This window comes from Vicugna pacos, chromosome 34 (assembly GCF_048564905.1).
Source record: "Vicugna pacos chromosome 34, VicPac4, whole genome shotgun sequence".
Lineage (NCBI taxonomy): Eukaryota > Metazoa > Chordata > Mammalia > Artiodactyla > Camelidae > Vicugna > Vicugna pacos.
Window position 1 is genome coordinate 6,444,872 of NC_133020.1, and position 19,623 is coordinate 6,464,494.

Genomic DNA, 19,623 nt, shown 5'->3' on the forward strand with positions numbered 1-19,623 from the left:
GCCATTGAGTGTAATACAGGATTTATAACCTGGAAAAATTTTTTGAATGAAAATGGATAATTATTAGATTTAAATCATGAGTTTTTGCTTGGTTGCGTTTTGAAAATTGTATCTTAGTGACTTGGTTCAAAACTTGAACTGCAGAATGCATATCCTGCGTCATGATACAAAATGTATTTCTCATCATGGGTCATGGTTGAAGACAGCTTCCAAACAATGACTTAGAAGATTGGGGCAGTGGCTGTGGGGTGCGAGAGAAGAGAAGGGTAAAGGTATCAGCAATTTCTGAGGTAGAATTAAAACTAGATAACTAGTTGGATGTGGTGGGAAAGGAGAAGGAAGGTAGGATAACTCAAGGGTTCCTACGTTGGCCTGCCACGGTGCGTGGGGTATGAGCTCAGTTCCCTGCAGCCAGCATCTCTTGATAGGAAGCACAGACGCAGAGACGGATGAGTAAGACATGGTTGGGGCCTGTGAGAGACTCTCCCTAGGTGGAAGAGACTCACGATGGCATATGTGAATAAAATATGGCAAATGCAATCATAAAAATAGGCAGAGGGAGCTTGGTGGCCTGGGTCCTCACAGAAGCTTTCTAGAACAGACATCCTTGGGCTTGAAGGAGGGCTAGTCATCCACAAGCAGATAGAGAGGAAATCCTATTGCAAAGAGCAGAGAGCTGGAAAGCAGGATGTGTGTGTGTGAGTGGGTGTGTGAGCCAATGTTGTCATTAATTTTGTGTTACTAGACACTGAGAAGCCAAAGGTGAGGTTGGCCCAGGGAAAGAGATGGGTTGTGAAGAGCTTTGTCTGTCACACTAAGGCACTTAGCTCTTGTGTGAGGTGAAGGGGGTTGAGGAAGGTTAGGAACAAAGTTTTAGGAAGCTCGCTCTGGCCGCAGTGGAGAAAAGTTCTCTACAGGGAGCTAAACTGAAGGTCAAGAGACTAGAAATGGGGATATTAGATTTAGTTCAGGTGAGAGGTGATGACCTGCATTAGGACAGTGAGCAAGGGATGAAGAGAAATGGATTCAAAAGCGGGCAAGGCGTGGTCACTAGTTGGATAGAGAGAATTCTGTCAGTTGGTGTCTGATCAGGAAAACAAAACCCAGGCCAGGGAGTTTCATGGAAGAAGTTTAACATGGAAACTATTGCAAAGGGTGTAAAATAGAAGGGCAAATAGGAAACAGCTGGAAATCCTGAGATCAGGAGGAGCAAGGTACTACCCCTAAGACAAGAGGGACCAAAGGGACAGGTGATGTCCAGAGTCTAGGAACTGTGGTTGCCTGGCGGGAGCTGGCCCACGAAAGAGATGTAATCCCTAAAGCGAAGAGAGGGAAATGCCCTCCCCTGGACCTGTTATCTCTGTTGGCCAAGCCTAACTAGGAGCTAGTTGGCATGGGGCCTGGGAAATGTGGCTTGCTGTGTTTGGCCTTTTGCAGGAAGAACAAAGCAGAAGAAGGAGAGAAAATAGATCTGAGCGTAAACAGTCAAGTTGATTTGGCATGAGGAAAAAGAAGTAGATTAATGGGGAACGTATGAAACTCTCATCTTGCCTGCTTATGCAAACAGTATCCTGGAAGTATTTCAAAACCATTGGATAATTGTGCATTTTATTCTTCATTTGGACTAAGAAGACATTTCCTCACACTTTTTTTTTTAATAGCAATTTTACTTGGAATTCTAAGCTTCTGTAAGGGGCAGAGTTAAAGCATCAGGGTTATAGCTAGTTCCAGAAAACATCCAGATCGTCTCTAGTAACACCTCTTTTCTACTGCCAGCTGTCTCCCTTCCAGACTCCCCCAACATCTTCCTTCCAGGAATCTGAACTGTGGTTCTGTAGAAAACCTGTATCTTGATATGTGTGGTCATCAGGGTGATCCAGGGTCTGAGGCATTGTTCTGTCCATCAATCATGCTTTTTTTGAGGAGGGTCAAGGAGGAAATAATTAAAATCCCTCATTTTATTATCAAAATATTTTAGAAGATTTCAAAAGAAGTAGTCATTGGCATTTGATACAGCCACCTGCTGTTTTGCTATCTTTAATCCTAGCCTAGTTTATTTTAGAAACCAGCCTAATGACCAAGATGACTCTTTAAAACATGGAGACTATGGCAAGGCAGATCCCTCACAGAAGGTAGACAGGGACCCAGGAGCCAGTAGTTTGTTGTTGTTTTTTTCCTGTTGGCATGGATCCTAGCTTTAAAGTATAAGTACTACTACTGGATATTCAAATCTGTCAGTACATGTCAAGATTGCCCTACACAATTATTCACCAAACTTGCTGTAACTTGCTGATAGAGCTAAGTAGATGTCTATGTGAATTAGTTATTCTGCTTCTGTAAATGTCCACAACAGGTACAGTGTGCTGGCCTCCCCATTGATGGTTTTCCCCATGATAAGAAGTAGTTGGAATAGCTCTTCCTATAGTGAAATATTTCAGTATTTATCTAGTAATCCACAGACATCGTAGGAGTTCTGTCGTTCAGCCAGAGCTCCGTTTGTCTGGTGGTTTCCCACTGTGGGGATTCTCTGAGCTGATCTGGGCGGCCCTTTTGGAATCACATGGCAGGACCCGTTCTCACTCTGCTGATTGTTGCTGCAAACCTTATGTTCCTATTTTATTTAATTCTATGCTGTTACTGTCTGGGTGGTTAGGACTTCTAGATGTAATTTGTCTATTTTCTTTTTATAGCCAAGAACACTAAGTGACATAGTAAGACCACGTAGCCTTCTTATGGCTAAATGACAGCAGTTCCCATTCCTTACCATGTTTATGCCCTGTTTTCTAGCTTAATCAAGTCTTTGTGCTATACTCTGTTCCCTTTCCAGTTTCTCCACATTCTTTTAAAATTATGAAGCCTTAGGCTGGATGTGAGTTTCTAATAAGGGTTTGACCATCCGTGCATATATTGGGAAAAATTACTTCATGGTTTTTGCATGTCCTATTTCAGTTAGTATACTGTAGGATCGCGTCAGCTTTTTTAAAATAGCAGTTCCACGTTCCTGACACATTCCTCATTGACGTAACCTGTACACCTGGGCAGTACTGTAAGACTTCCTTTTAACTATTTTAAGTTAAAGCATCATGAAAGTTGTTATGGTGGCTGTAACTACCCTTCAAGAAAAACATGCTTCAAAACAGATCATCGTCATCGAAGTCTTTATTTTAAGGCTGTTTTTTTCTTCCCATCATTCAGAATCCTTTGCAGTAGGTTGGCTAGCGTCAATTAATTATACGATTTCAAAGTGAAATTTTACACTTGAACTCTGTGTTTGATTTTAGACACCCCCGCCGCCCCCGCCAAGGAACACTGTTCATGAAGGGCTCCTCTGCTACTCCAGTACTCAGCTGTCTTCTCCATTAGTTCTTGGGGGTCAGCCTTTTGGGGGGAGCTTCAGCTTCTCACAGACTTTGCTTAAGACTCCTTGTGACTAATGAAATCAGTAGATTTTCATAAAATTAGTGTATCTGAGAAAAGTTTCCATTCAAAAATACTATTTTTCTTGTGAGTCAGTCACTTATTTCCCACGCTCCTACTTCAGCTTAATCATGCCTAATACCACTTTTAAATTGTGCTTATCGAAAGGAAAGAATAGTAAATTTACAGGTCCTGATCAATGCTTTCTGATTTCGGACAGTGTTCAGTTTACGTGCAGTATCTGGCCTTCTCTTGGGAGCTCATTAGATTACAAATAGACAGTATCCATCTAAACTTACAGTGTAAACCATTCCTTTCGGTGAGGCTCAGGATTCATTTTGATCATCATATTGATTGACAGTATTGTGCTATCATCCATTTAATTTTTGTCTCTAGATGACTGTAATCCATTTCATTTCTGTATTGGTCAGGGTTCATTTATAGAGAATAAAATCTACTCAAGGTAGTTTAAGCAGGAAAGGATTTATTACGGGGTTTTTAATGGCTTAAGAACCATTGAAATGGCTGAAGAAGCAGACTCAAGGTTGAGCTTTAAGGACAATTCACAAAGCCACTCTGCAGAACTGGCCACCAGGTAGCTACTGCCTCTTCTCCAGTCAGGAAGTTTCAGGATCCAGACATACAGCACCACTGCCACAGCTACTGGCTTCACAATCACTTCATACTCATTACAGTCCAAACTAGCAAAATAGATGCACCACCCCCTGCCTTTGAAGCTAGTGACTAGACAGTGGGGGTGCTGTGCTAATGCTGTCACAGAAAAACCTGACACCTCCAGAACAGAGGCAACAGAAGGATGACTAGCTCTTACAGAAGTGTGCTTCACTGGCTGATCCTAAAATTCTAGGACCCAGCTGCAAGGAATCTAGGAGACTTTCCAGCCCCTACAGAATAGATGGGCACATTAGAAAGATAATGGAAAGGATGTTGAGCACCAATCTACAAAAGCCATCACAACCACAATCAAATGGCATCTTAAATTCACTGAAATGGAAACAGTTCATACTTCCAAGGCTTGCATGATAAGTGGAAATGCTTTTTTAAGAATAAAATGGCCATCACTTTCAAGGATAAATTATAATTTTGTTATTGATGCGGGGAGAAGCCCTTCCTTGTAACTCTTAAATACACCTCCAAAAAGATTTCGATATAAGATTAGTATTACAATAGCACACCACTCTCGGTAGTGACTATTAATGGACCAGTTCTGTCTTTGTACAACAATATGTGAGCATCTGCCCTGTGCATTACATTGAGGTAGGTGCAGTAGAGCTTGCAAACGAACACACACGTATCACATTGCCCCTTCCCTCAAACAACTCCCATTAGAGCGGGAAATAGAGATAAACAGAAATGAAAAGAGAGAGTTTCCAACTGAAAAAAAACCTCTCTTATTTTATTTATCAGATGTGTAACATTGTCATATATGTATATACATACCAAGATGAATTCACTTTAAAAACTCCCTCCTATATATAGAGAGACAGACAGACAGACAGAAAGAGGGAAAATAGAAAATGGTTAGAACTTAGTAGGCCTTTAACAGACTGTAGCTGTTAAGTAGTTGTGATAATAAAAGCAATAGAGGAATTCGAAGAGGATGCAATAAATGACGGATAATCAAGTAAGTGATGAAGGTTAAGTACCCTGTAAAACATTTGATCATGTGCGTTGTAGGAGCTGATTTTCACCTAAAGAGTTAAAATTTCCATCCAGATGGGTTTTAAAAACTTTTTCTCATCATATTTTCAACAGTGAAGATAAAAAGTTTTTGGACATCATAAAACCTCCAATGACTGTAGTGTCAGTTTTTTTCGAAGTTATAATGTATTTTCAGCGTTATTTAGTTAACTCTAACAGCATACTCTTTGATCGAAATAGTTAAATCTAATATTTATAATATACTTATTTATATTAGATATCAAGTTATAGCTTGCTTACATTGAAGTTTATGCCTTTTAACATACAGTTCCATGAGTTTTGACAATGCACAGAGTCAAATAATGCCAACCACAATCAAGATACAGAACATTTCCATCAGCCCAGAAAGTTCCTAATGTGTCCAGTCAGTGTCCCTTGTCTCACAGCTCCTGGGAAGCACTGATCTGTTTCCTGTTCCTACGCTTCTGCTTTTCCAGAACCTGATATAAATGGAATCACCCAGTAGCAGTCTTGTTTCCAGCTTCTTTCATTATAAATATTTTACTTTAAATATTACATTTTTATTATAAATTTTCTATTTTTAAATAAAATACATAATTGGGCCTCATTTATTTAATAAGCTTTTAACTAACTTACAAATATATTGAGTTGGAGTGGCCTTTGACTTATTAAGAATTAACCCTTTCCCCCTCAAAAACCTTTTGTATTACAGGCAGTCAACGAAACCTAATTAACAGGATATTTTGTTGTTGCTGTGCCACAAGTAAAAAACGTGAACTAAATAAAAAAATGGACTTGCATATTTTGGAGCAACTTATATGTATAAGGTAACCTATAGACAAACAGTTCCTTTGGGATTCTTTGAAAGAATTGAAATGTTAAATATCTGATACACTTTGTTGCGGTTACAATAATGTCTGCGGAAAGCATGCTTTTTTCACTTGTAAGAGTTTCAGTTTTGCAGTGTAGATTCACCTTGATGGTAACTGCAAACTGTGCTGTTCCCTCTTCAGTTCTGACAGCAAGCTCAAAGTGTATCAAATTTGTTGTCTGAGTACAGGGTGAAGCAAAACTTTCAGCTTAAAAAAGCCTCCTAGTTGTATTTCTTGTTAGAGAAGTTCCTAAATGTACCACTGGGGCATCTTAAAATTTGATTTCAGCTTCAGTTGTGGGCATATAACTGCTTAGAAGCAGGAGGGAAAAAACATTTGAATTAGGACCGATCTTTTGGTGACGTTTTGCACACTGCATATCCTTTAGCTGAATATTCCCAGGGTCCTCAGTGACCATTTTTAAAAATAGCTTTATTGAGATAAATTTATATTTCACAAAATTCTCCCATTTCTAGTATGCAATTCAATGGTTTTTAGTATGTTTACGTAGCTGTGCAACCATCACCATAATCTAACTTTAGAACATTTTCATTACCCCAACAAGAAACCTTGAACCCATTAGCATTCACTCCCCATTCCTCATGCCCCCAGGCCCCAGGCTAATCTGCTTTCTGAATAACAATGATTTTTAATGTGATAAGACTTTTTTTTTTTCACCCTGTAGCTAAAAAGAGGCCATATTTTCCTATTCATGTTAAATTCTGTAATTTTAAATATTAACTTGGTGTTATTCATTGTTACCTTTGTGAGAATGCCTAGATCAATTTGAATTTTTCTGAAAGTAGTTCTTTTAAAAAAGAGAGAGAGAGAGAGCTCTTTCCTTTTCTTCCTTCTTTGCAATTTTTAAAAATTCTTTCTTTGAATCCTTTGAACAAGGGACAGTTGGTGCTCAGGAAAGCAAATATTAGCATGAGTGGTTTCCAAAAACCCCTTCCTTTAGCAATTAACAAGAAGTTTACATAACTAAAAATATTTCAGCAACACACGTCTTCTCCACAAGTTACTTAGTGAAAGTAAACAACAAAAATTCTAAAATATATGAACAGCAGCACTTTTGTGAAATGTGTATTTTAAGGTTTAGTTCTGTTTAGCGTTTGAAGGAAAACCTGTTGGGTGGGGTGGAGAGATACTGCTTAACTACTGCTTTGTATTCTTTGACTGGTGACCTGGGCTCTGGCTTGAGTTTTTACTACTGGTTAAGAAACCGGTGTTTGTAGTTCTGTCTGTAACAAAGATCTCATTGCTAAAGACAAATGTTTAATTATTAGAAATGAGAGTGCCTTAGAGATATGCGTTGCTCAGGATAGTACACTCAGCAGGAAGAAGGAACCAGAAAACGTATTCCGTTTGTGGTAACATGGTCTAAGTTGACATCTTAAAGTTGACTTAGTGTTTCAGAAGAGAAGGTTCCTCTTAAACTTACTTAGCTATATATTTGTTCAATTATTTTTTGTTAGTTTATATATTAGTTATTATTGTATAACAAATAACCCCCCAAAATTTAGGAGTTTACAAGAACAATAAACATGTATTATTTCTCACAGTATCTATCCATAGGCCAGGAATTAGGGAAAGCCTTCCCCGGGGCAGTCTGGACTGTCTTCACAAGAGGTTCTCTCAGGTGTCCCCTGAGGTTGATACATCATGCAAAGGCTTGACCGGGGCTAATGCTGGCCCACCCACGTGGTTGACAAATTGGTGGCAGCTGTTGGCAGGAGATCCTAGTTTCTCCCTACATCGGCCTCTCCATAGAACTGCTGAACATCCGTGGTGTGACATCTGACTCCTCCCAGAGGGAATACTACAGGAGGACAGGGCACAGCTTCAGAGTCACCTAAACCATTACCTCTGTCTTACTTTATTGGTCACGTAGAGCAGCACTGGTTCATTGTCAGAAAAGACTACATACAAGGGCATGAACACACCAAGGAGGTGAGAATCCCGGGGGACCCTCTTGGAGCCTGGCTATGCAGCTTATATATAAAGCCTTGCAGATAATTTTTGAATGTTACCAAATGCAAAGGCACTACTTTAGTTTCAAATATTAAAAAAAATGTATTAATATGATATATTAAATATATCTTTATATTATATATTAAACATATATGTAGTCATTGTATGTTGTATATATGTAACATAGTATACATTATGTATATATGTGATCTCCCCAGTGAACGGCCAAGGCCTGGTGAAAATGCAAACTATTTTAATTCCAAGGCAATTAATCATCTGTTCATTGAGAATATGCCGTTCACCTAGAACTATGCTAGAAACATTTGTTAAGGGATGTGGCAGAAATGACAGGGTCATCTCAGAATTTTATCTGAAGGATATCTTTGTAACATCTTTTACGAATGATGTCCTCTGCCAAAAGTTAGGTATGGAATTCAGCCCCGATCCTCAGGGTTATGCCTGTAGCTTCAAATTCTTTGGGGGGAAATTCTGTTTGTTTGGTTTTTTTTTTCCCGGTCTTGAACGGATGCAGAATGCCACCTATTAGAAACAGGGACATTTTGTCCCTTCATATTAACACCAGATATAGTATGACATATCTCCTTTTCACAGAGAAATGTAGATTCTAGACATGCTTTGTTTTGAGTATTGGGATTCACCCACCATGAGTAGGTACATTGGAATTTTCCTATTCTTCTATATTTGCTCACAAGAGAAAAGGAAGGTATGCATCAAACTGTTCACAGAGGGCATGTGAACAGTAGCTGGTTATCTGCTTTATACCTTTTGTTTCTTCTTGAAGCCGCAACCCACTCCATCCGATGGACCACTCGCCTTCTTATTCTTGTCAGTTGTTCCAAATGAAAGCTGCCATTTTCTCTTCAATTCTATCTCTCTGGCTCTAGGAATTGCTCAGTTTGCTACCCTAGAGCCCCTGGCCACAGTGATTAGTTCAGAGATTAGGCTGTGACTCAAGCCAGACTAATCAGAGTGCTTGCTGAGGGTTTTTCTAACCGGCTTCTTTTAAGAGAAAGGCCTCTTCCCTCTCCAGTCACAAAATGATTCTTGAGCTGCCAGTGGCCAGTTTCATTCCCGGTGGAAAAGATTCAGTGGGAAAGAATGGAGTTAACAAGCAGAGAAGAGTGAAAATGGGACAGAGCTGGTCACAAGTCTTGGCTCCCAGAGTCCTCCGGGCCAGCTCACACACTTGCCCCTCCGGAAGCTTGGTTATGGGAGCAAATAAATCCCCGTGTTTGTTTAAGATGGATCAAGTTGGGTTTCTGTCACTTACATCCATAAACCCTGACTAATACCTCTTGAGAACTTTGGGAGGATTCTGTTTTCAATCTTATACATTAATTGTACAACTCAGACTTTTTTTGGATGTGAATGATAGAAACTATTTGAGCTAGCACAACCAAAGAGAGAGTTTACTGGATCCAAATGTATGGGGGTTTCAATGTTTCCAAATGTATAGGTAAAGCTGGCCTGAGGAATACCCAGGAAGCAAGGATCTAAATGCCATCAAAACTCTCTGCTGTTTTTCTTTCTGGATCTCAGCTGCGTTCCTCCTTAAGTATGGACTTGCTTTTGTCATCCAGTGGGGACATGGTCACTGTTGGCCAATTCTAGGCCCACATATTCTCAGTTTCAGAGAAGAAAGGTCTTCTCCCCATCTTGGGTTAGCAAAAATCTCAAGGAGGGGTTCTGATTGGTCTGGCTTGGGTTACATTCCCATTCCCACGCCAGTTACAGTGGCCATGAGTGTAGGTACGGTACACATGCCCTCTGCTTGTGGCCAGGGATGTGGAGTCACATAAGAACATGGCAGTTCCTGTCTAGAAGCAATGTCCAGGGTGAGGGAAAAGGAATTGCCCTTCTAATAGGGAGAGAAACTGGCTCTGACTAATCACTGGGGAAATCATTCAAAGTATGGCAGCAGACGCCAAAAATTTTTGTGTTTTCCATAATTTTATATCATTCGTATGTTTTGTAACAAACAGGTGACACTTTGAAAAGATACTAATCTGTATTCTATATTTGTTTGGTTTCAGTATTAAATGCTCTCCTCCGGAAGTAATGTCAAATTTGTAAGGAACCTCAGAAATCGTCTGGTTTGACCACTGCTAACGCAGAATACTTTCTTATGCTGCCTTGGGCCAGGGGCTTGCATATCTTCATGTCTTCAGTGATGATGTGAAGCATGAGTGAAAAAACATTTCTCTTTGAGACAAAGGATCGGGACATAAGAACTAAAGCGTAAGTTGACGAAACCAGAAGCTATTAATTGATCTGCAGTCTTTGTATTACCTCGGGAAAATCACTGTCTCTCTGGTTTCCTTTTCTTACTCAAAAATGAGGGTAACAATGCCAATACCATTAAAGGTTTAAATATATCACTGGGGGTGGGGAGGGCTCTAATATCTTATAAATGCAAAGTACAAGGAACAGTTCTTTCTTTCTACTGCTATGAAAATGATATCCATTCCATTAAGTTATAAAATTAGTCTGAAATGTTGGATGGTAATCTAAGTTCAGTTGGTTTATTCTTTAGTATTTAATGAACACCAACTTGTTCCAGATCCTTTATAGGGTACAAAATGTAGTCTGTGTTCTCCTGGACTTTGGAGTTCTTCAGCAAGAATTTTGTGTGCTGTTCTGGGACACTGTCTTTTGTCAGTAAAGTACTTTTCCCTGAAGTAGATCCAAAATTTTAAAGGCATAAGTGGCATTCAGAATTGTGAACATTTGAAAGAATGTAAATCGGCTATATGTGCCACGAGTGTTTAGAAGAATATGACATTAAGTATCTAATGCACTAAGAATGGTGGGGAGGGCATAGCTCAGTGGTAGGGTGTGTACCTAGCATGCACAAGGTCCTGGGTTCAATCCCCAGTGCCTCCATTAAGAAGTAAATAAGCCAACAATGCACAAAAATTTTTGCTACAAATTTTAAGTGAAAAAATTAGGTTGCAGGTTTTATATAGAATATTTGTTTTCAATCCTCGGAATGCACAAACGAAAAGATGCAAGACAAACGAAATGCAAACAAATTACTTTAGATTTGATAGGGCGAGTAATAGTTCCCACCTCCTCCTTTCCACTTTACTCTGCTTTCCAAATTACCCACAATAAATTTTATCTTGAAATTATTTTTGGAAAAGGTAAATAAACCTAATTACCTCCCGCCTACAAAAGCAAAAAGCACTAAGAAGGTAAAAATCAATGTGAAAGTCAACATTTAAAGAGAGCGGTTTATGCAACATTATGTTTGTCCTACTTGAATATTCAGGCAAAATAATAATAGTATTAATAACAACAAATGCCCATCTCTGTGGGCAAGAAAAGCTGTGTCATCCCTGAAATCCCAGGGGGGGGCTTCTGCACCCGTAGGCAAGCTCTTCAGGAAATGGCCAGGGTCCAAGGTAGAACGGGCACTAGTTGGCTAGAGATTTGCCCAAGTGTGCCCTTCAAGTGTGTGCAGTGGGGAAGAACACAAACAAATGTGAATTTGAATCCCACTCTACCTACCGGCAGTGTGCGTTTTGACCTGGGTTATTCAACCTTCATCAGCCTCAGTTTCCACGTCTGAATTTAAATATATACACACAAATATATTTAAGTATATGAAAATGAATTTAAATATATATATCACATACATGTACATATGCTATAACAACTAACTAACTTCAGGCTTGTGTGGGTTACAAGAGATGATTATGTGAGCTACGGTGCCTGGAATGTAGTAGACATTCAATTGGTGTTAGTTGGATTGCATTTGTGTTATTCTGTCATGAGCTAACCTCACCTCTCTGAAGGGCAGTGCGGTTTAAAGAGCAAACTGTAGGGTTGTGAAGGCAGAGAGACTGGGGAAATGAATGGCTGGCAGAGCACTCTCAGAGTGAAGGTTTCAGGCAGTCGTGAAAGATCTTCCTTCCAGTGGGTGGGCAGAGGGGAGTACAGGCTCCCTCAGTCTGTCTGCCTTGCTTATTCAAGGCAGCCTGATAGTCTTCTGAGCACGTCTAAGTTCCTTTGACCTGCAACCTGGAAAATCAGTGCTTAGTCTGAGCGGAGCCTGTTCTCAACTCCCCACCCCTCACCCCAGACCCCTTAGGTTGCTGTCCGGCTTTAGTTCAGTTGAGCAGCTTCCGGAAGGCAGAGGAGAAGGGCCTTAGGACTGCCTCTCAGCGTGTTGTTGATGTTAACGCTTTAGTTGCTGCAGGTCTGCATTTTGAAGTAACATTAAAACCAATAGGAGGTGGAGCTAGGGCTGTAACTTTAATTATGGATAATTAGCAGAACGATACATCTCCCAGTGATTGCAGTTTGAGGATTACCGGCGAGAACTGTCATTTAGGGAGCCTTTGCTGGGTGCACTCCTATAATCCAGCAGCACTGTGGAGTGCTCACTGCTTTCCAGAATCTACTCTCCTGTTTTGAAGAGTCAGCATGGCACCATGGGAACAAGGAGTCTGGTATCACTAGCTAAACTGGCAAGAGATTGCTGCCTTAAACAGAGCTACAAATTCTTCACTTCAGTGAGAAATGTAGCAGACAAATGCAGCAGAATCTCCAGTTCATTTCTCAGTGCATTCTCTCCCTTTGAGCAGCCAAATGCAGATGGTGGCTTCGTGGGGAAAAGAAATACACCAAGGGAAGGAAGCCAGTCTCGAGGCGGTATGTCATCCAGGCCCAGTGAGGCTGAGAGCCACCCCTGTCCCTCACAGAGAGCACCACGTCTCTCCTAACTAGGGTGCCGTGTTATTGCTCTTGGACTCCCCTTTCCGAGGCTTCACCTGTTTTTGTAGATAAAGCCTTGTTTCAATCACTGTATATACACAGTTGTTTATATTTTGTTTCTTAGTTATAGTTAGTTTTCTTAGTTTCTTAGTTATAATTAGTACTCCATTCATGCGTTCCTCAAATTACACTTTAAACACCTTGACTAGGGTTTGTTTTATAAAATTTCCCCCAAAACTGTTTACTCACTCTGGCCAGCACTCTCTTGAGTTACTCTTACGTATCACGAATATCATCCATCCTTGACAGTTAGAAAGTAATCTTGTTTTTCTAGTTTCTGGTTTCTTTCTTTTCTCTATCAGCATCAGTAATAAGCCATAGTAACGCTGTATTTGATCTTCAAGGCTCTGGAAGAAGTAATTAGGTAATTTTAGGTCTATAAATTATAGTGGAATCAAATTTTACCTTATGGACTTTGAGGACTGAGTTGAATCGTATGGCGCTTCGGTAGATTTGCCATTCAACAGCTGGGTTTAGTTGGCTAGCATCGTTGTCGTAAACAAACTTGCAGACAATTGAAAACATGGATCTCTATGACTTGGGTACTAGATTGTTTTCCCCCCTTTGTGACTATGTATAGGGGAAGATTTTAAAGTTCTTTTATTTATTAGCTTATTAATTTATATATTAATTTCAATGTATTGATAATGATCACTATCATGTAAAAATAAGTGGCTGTCTTCAAACTTAGCATGCACGAAGTCCTGTGCATCAGGTCCTGGGTTCAATCCCCAGTACCTCCTCTAAAAATAAATAAACCTGATTACCACCCCCCAATCAAAAAAAAAATTCTAGGGGAGCTCCTGGACACTTTTCTGAAATTACCCCATGATCAAAATAGCTATTTTTTAAAAAGAACTCTGTCAAATCTGGGAAGTTATAAGCATTGGAGTAACAATTTAAAAAGGAACAAACTCTTGCTACCACAAACTGTGATAAAGGACAATATTGTGATTCCTATGACTGAATCATGATGACAAATCCAACAGCTCAAACCTGTAAAGTAACTATCTCTGTGTTCTCATTTGCTCAGGGTATTGAATCAAATCTTTCTTGAAATACAGTCTATGTATAAATCAGTTACAGTATATCAGATAATAAACTCAGTGGCTTTTTGAGGCATTTTCTCCTGTTTGAATTTAAACTTTTATGTTGAAATAATTTCAGATTTACCAAAATGTTTCAAGAATACAGCGAACTTCAATATACACTTTATATAGATTCACCCAATTTTTTAAAATTTGCTATTTTATCACTGTATTATTTTTTGAACCATTTAAGGGTGAGTGTCATGCATCATTCCCCGTTATCCCTTTACACTTCAGTATGTATTTCCTAAGAATGAGAATATTCTTTATATAATCACAGTACAGTTACCTAGTGGAGGAAATTCAATCTTGCTAGAATACTTTAATCTGTGCTGGAATTTTGTCAGTTTATTCAATAATGAACCCTGTAGCATTTTCTCTCTTTAGTGCAGAATTCGGTATGGGGTCATGGCACTGCCTTTAATTGTTATTTCTCTCCATTCTCTTTTAATCTGAAATAGGTCCTCGGCCTGCCTTTGTTTTTCATGATGTTGGCATTTTTGCTTTACAGAAGTTTGTTTTATGGAATATTCCTCTGCTTGGGCCTGTTTGATGTTCCCTTGTGATTAGATTCAGGTTATGCATCCTTACATAAGAGATACTGTGTCCTTGTCAAGGTATTCCATCCATGATGGACACAAGATGTCCATCCCTCACTGGCGATTTAATTTTGGTAAATTAATCAAGGTGCAGTCTTATTTCTCCCTATTTAGCTACTGGTTTCCCCCCCTTTGGCAATTACACAATCTGTGGGGCCATGTCTGTTCTTTAGACCAGCGTTTGCACCATATGTCAGACCATCATAGAATTAGAAAAGCTTTTTTTTTCCTAAGTATGTAATGATTCCTACTATGTTTGTGTACAAAAAGGTTCTGTGACCATATATGACATTGCCATCTAATAGAAAGCCAGTGAAATATAACGACCAAAACTGTAGACTCTGGACTTGGATGGCTTGGATTTGAATCTCTATCCCACCACGTGTCTGCTTGAAAGCTTTGGTGAGTTACCTTTCCTCCCTGTGCTTCAGTTTTATCATCTATAAAATTTAAAAGGGAAGAATACTGCCCTATTTGTGGTGTAGTTGTGGAATTAATTGAGTTAATAGTATGTGCCTGGCACATAGTAAGCACACGATAAATATTGGCTTTTTCATGTAATACATATTTGTAGTTTATACATAGCAATACATTTTTTTAGTGTATGCTTTTAAAAATACAGGATAGTAACGAAAAATCCAAATAATGAGGTCACATTTTTACATACAGCTATTATTCTTCCACTATTAGATTCAAAACATAAACTTAGCCAGGTGTATATGTTTTTTTAAATCTCTAAAGCCAGTGCTTTGACTTTATATTTATTCATTGCTTGAGCAGAATTTACAGCAAGCTCCTATAAGGTGCAGGCACAGCTGTAGGCACGGGGTAAACAGTGATGAACCAGGCATCTCTGGTGGAGGTGATGTTCTATAGAGGATGTAGATAAAACCAAAGTAATGTGTGAATTAAGATAATTTCAGGTAGTACAAAGTGCTCTGAAGGAAACCAAACAGGGCGGTGCAGTAGAGAGAAACTGGGGGCGGGGGAGGCAGTAACAGATGGCTGGGTTAAGGAAAGAAGGCCTTTTATGACCTGTCTTTAATGTCTCTTCATTGCTTATCTGACCAAAAAATTTATAGACTTACGTTTGGAGCCGAAACAATGTGGAACAGATCTCCCCTAGTGCATTACTCTCTCTCTAAATAAGATAGCATCGTGGTTATCTGATGGTTTTCAGTATTGTCGAAGGTGTATCGGTTAAGCTGATCTTGAATAGTGCTGCTCTTAATTGAAAAGCACTATTCAAGCACTATGCCCCTTTATCATCATCTCTTCTTAATTAAGCTGCTGGTGTTGATTACATAGTTCTATTTAGAAACCAGTTGCATAAACGCTTCTTCCTTCCCTCAATGTATTTTCTATCCTAGCTGTTACGGATGCAATCTTCCTTTAAAATATGCTTCCTGGTGTCCAAAAGTAAACCTACTTACCTCACAGCACACATCAGCTTTCCCTAATTTCTCCGTGGTCTCCCGTTTGCCTCCTCCAGGGCTTCACTGGCCTTAGACATTAGAACATCCTCAGATTATCTTTCATACCTTTTGAGGTCTTACTCAGGGTCTCTCCTGTGACCCTCCTGGATGGGAGGTACTCCAGGCTTGAAAGTCAGACATTCATTTGAAACTGGGATTTACCACCTCCCAGCTGAGTGAATTTGGAAGAATTGCTTAACCTCTCTGTGCCTTATCTCTAAAAATGTAGGGTAATTGCAAGGTTTGGATGAAGTTAAGCAAGATTATGTACCTGAAATCCTAATAGAGTATGTTGCCTAGAGTTCAAGGTACTCATCCAATAGGGCATCCTTTTGCCCAGCTCATACCTCTGGGAACTTCTGTACAGCTAATGAGTCTCTCTCCACGGAGTCCCTGAAACTGGTCCAGTTCCCTTCAGGAAAGAGTTTCTTATCTTGGGAAGATAGCAAATACCTGGATGATGAGATATTTTCCAGAAGTACTACAACAGGCTAGTCCAGGATTTCTTAGCCTGGGAACCACAGCCCCGAAAGGCCAGGAGTCCTGAAGGTGCCTGGAGAGAGTGGGAGGTGCACAGGCTTGATGAACAGCTTTGCCCATTTTGATTGATGTGACTGGTCCTGGCTGACACAGCAGACGCGCCTGCCCTTGCTGGTTCTGCTCCATAGGAGTTCTGCTCCCAGCTCTTGATGGCACTATTGATACAGCGTTGCCTTTTAATTCCTAATAAATGAGGATTTAATGGTTTCATCATCATCCTTGGTTCACAGTACTGATGCACCTACCATTTGCCCGTCTCTTAGTGACTCAAATTCAGTTAGAAATCATGGGATATATGGGGAATGTTGAAAAGTATTTACGATAGCCTAAGGCAGCAGCTGGAATTGTTTTCTTTTTGTTAAATCTAGATGTATGGTTCTGACTACAAAATAACACATCCTCAAAACTGGAAAAATTAGAAAGCAAGCAAAATGGTTATGTACATAGTATTCCAGAACAGCATTCCTCAAAAAATGTGATCTGCTTCAGAATTTTCTGTTTGCTTGTTAACAATGTCACTTCGTAGGGCCTCTAGTAGACTAAATCAGAAGTGACATTTAATGAACTTCACACGTGACTTTTCAGGCAGACTAAATTCCCATAACTTGGCCTCTACCACATATTTAATACGTTTCCTGCCCTTCAGCTATTAAACCTTTTACATCCAAATATCTAAAAGCAGGTAAATATTCTGAAAATGTCTGTTTTGTAGAGTGATTTGCAAGTTTTTGTAAACCAATCTGCAAGTTTCTAGTGAATTAATGCTTTGACAGGTAAAAAGCTTTCCACAATAAGGTGTAAGAAAAACACTGATCACCCAGGAAAATCAGGTGCCAATTTACATACATTTGCAAGCAAACCCCGCCCATCTCTTACATGGAGAGGCAGTGGTCTTAGAAGCCGAGGGGCATCCACTGAGATTGCATTAGCTCTTTTATTTGGGTTTTAGCTCACAGATACCAAGTGTAAGGCTAATGCACAAAATGCACTCCTTATGTGGGGAAGCTGGGGCCAAGTCGGGCTCCACCAGGGCTTGAGGCCTCTGCATTTCACCACCCCTGTCCAATGTTTGTTTTGAGTCCTGTGGCTTTGAAAGAGGTGTGGCAAGCAGGGTGGAGATTCCAAGAGTGCACAGTGGCCAGGCTTAGTATACCTGTAGGCATGGCTTTGTCCCTGTGGATTTAGGACACTGTGTACAAGGATGATGTTTGGAGCATCAGGACTCATTGACCCCAGAAATGGTTCACTAAGTCTGAATTTTTTTTTTTTCCTCAAGCCAAGTTGCATAAAGGAAAGGACTTAGAAAATGGGCTTTGGGGTCAGATAAACCTGACTTCAAATTCTGACCCCATCATTCCAAATTCTGTGACCTTAGGTCTCAGTTTTCTCATCAGCAAAACAAAACACAATTCCTAGCAGGAGGGTAAGGATAAAATGTCATAATGTCTGTAGAGTGCACGGCACAGAGGAGTCTTAATAAACGGTGCTATAATTATTATCCTTTTACTTAAACTTTGAGCACCTACTCGAATACAGACCTGAGAACGGAGGAAGGATGTAATGAACCTAACACTGACAGGTGGTTTTTCTTTGGGGGAGAGGGGAGCCAATCTGAAGGTACTAGCCTCTTGATGAAGACTTGATGAGTGACCATCCCAGGTCCTGGCTCTATGCCAGCTCAGCAGTGACTTCCCAGGACTTCCCAGGTATCACCAAAGGACAGGTAATGGCTGCAGAGACAGAGGGAGAGGAAATCTGAGACTTCAGGGCAAAGCCCTAAGCAATGGTGCCAAACAGAAAATTTTGCTTTCTACTTTACCATAGGTACATGTTTCTCTTTATGTAAAAATGGTGGTTTTCCCTCCCCAAATCTTCATGTTAAATTGGTATTCTAGGGAGCCAGCACTATGTTTATCCTAAAGCCTCAGATGCCTCGGGGTGAGGACACACAGCAGTTTGAGAAGCAGCCATCTAAAATCTAACAGAAGAGCCCACATTCCTCCTTGAGGAATCCAAGTGCTGTTGACTTCTCTGCTCTCTGTCCCTTCCATGTGCCTTCCCACTTCCCAGAAAGGAACTTCCACGCCTTAGGTCTTTTTTCCTGGGGTGGCACCCTGCCTGAAATGAAAGAACTTACTTCCAACTCTCTCTCCTCTTCCCTGCCTCCCCTCCAACACCTGCTCCACCTCTAACTCCCAGGTCCAGATGAAAAGACATCCTGGGTCCATCTCACAGTAACTCTTCCATTGCTCCAAGGAGAAGGACCTAGCTTTTTTCATCTTGTATCCTCTAGTGCAGGGATACTTAGCAGGCACTCAATAGTTACAGATTTAACCACGTAATGAAAGGAAGACAACTGTAAAGGAGCTGTTTTAGAAAGGCTTCTCCTCCTCACACCCAGGATTGTCCTCTGGGCAAAGAAGATAGAATGAGCCCAACCTTTTCTGAGGAAGGCATGCTAGTTCATTGAATGTGGACCCTGGAGACCTGGTACAAACAAAAGGGCTTTGCATTAATTTTTTTTTCTGAATAATCTTGATTTATTAAAAATATTGAATTGGCTTTGCATTAATTATGTGGCTTTATTATACTTTGTTCTCCCATTATATATTTTTAGGGAAAGACAACTTTTAAGTTAAACCTTTTACATTTTGCAGATAGATCCAGTGTTGGAAAGTGAGGTAAAAGAGATAAGTTGCTGAAACTGATTCATTTTTGTTTCCACCTTTTTAGTTTGTCACAGCAGGCAACATTCAGTCTTGCAGTGATTTTTTTTTTCTTAGAAGTTCCCCCCATTAAGTAGATAAGTAATGATGTGCAAAAGCTCCACCCCCACCCCCACGGATGTACAGCTGTTGCGAGGAAAGAAATGAAGCCATTGTAAGACTCCACTGCTCTGAGAATCTTGCTATATATGGCTTTAAATAGACAATAAGCACTGAAAATTGTTGGATGCAGCAGTTCAGCTCATTTAATTGCAGATACTAGAAATAACAACCACCAAGAAAAAAAACAGCAAAAAGAATAAATAAATCTCCTTTCAGACCCGTTTGCTCATAAAATGCATTACTGCCCTGCAGGTCTGCATTACCTCCTACCTACCAGGGCCCTAGCCATCCTATATATAGTGCTGGGCATATCAACATCTTAAAGAAATACATGACCAGACTTACAC

The 19,623-nt window shown here is 40.1% G+C and overlaps 1 long non-coding RNA gene across 1 annotated transcript in view; it reads left to right on the top strand.

The window, feature by feature from the left end:
• Positions 1-19,623, top strand: part of LOC116276851 (uncharacterized) — a 32,072-nt gene that overhangs the window by 1,513 nt on the left and 10,936 nt on the right. Inside the window, exons 3-5 of the long non-coding RNA XR_012066899.1 lie at positions 5,813-5,927; positions 10,001-10,205; positions 14,704-14,835. This is a non-coding gene — a long non-coding RNA (uncharacterized lncRNA). The remainder of the gene's footprint in view (positions 1-5,812; positions 5,928-10,000; positions 10,206-14,703; positions 14,836-19,623) is intronic.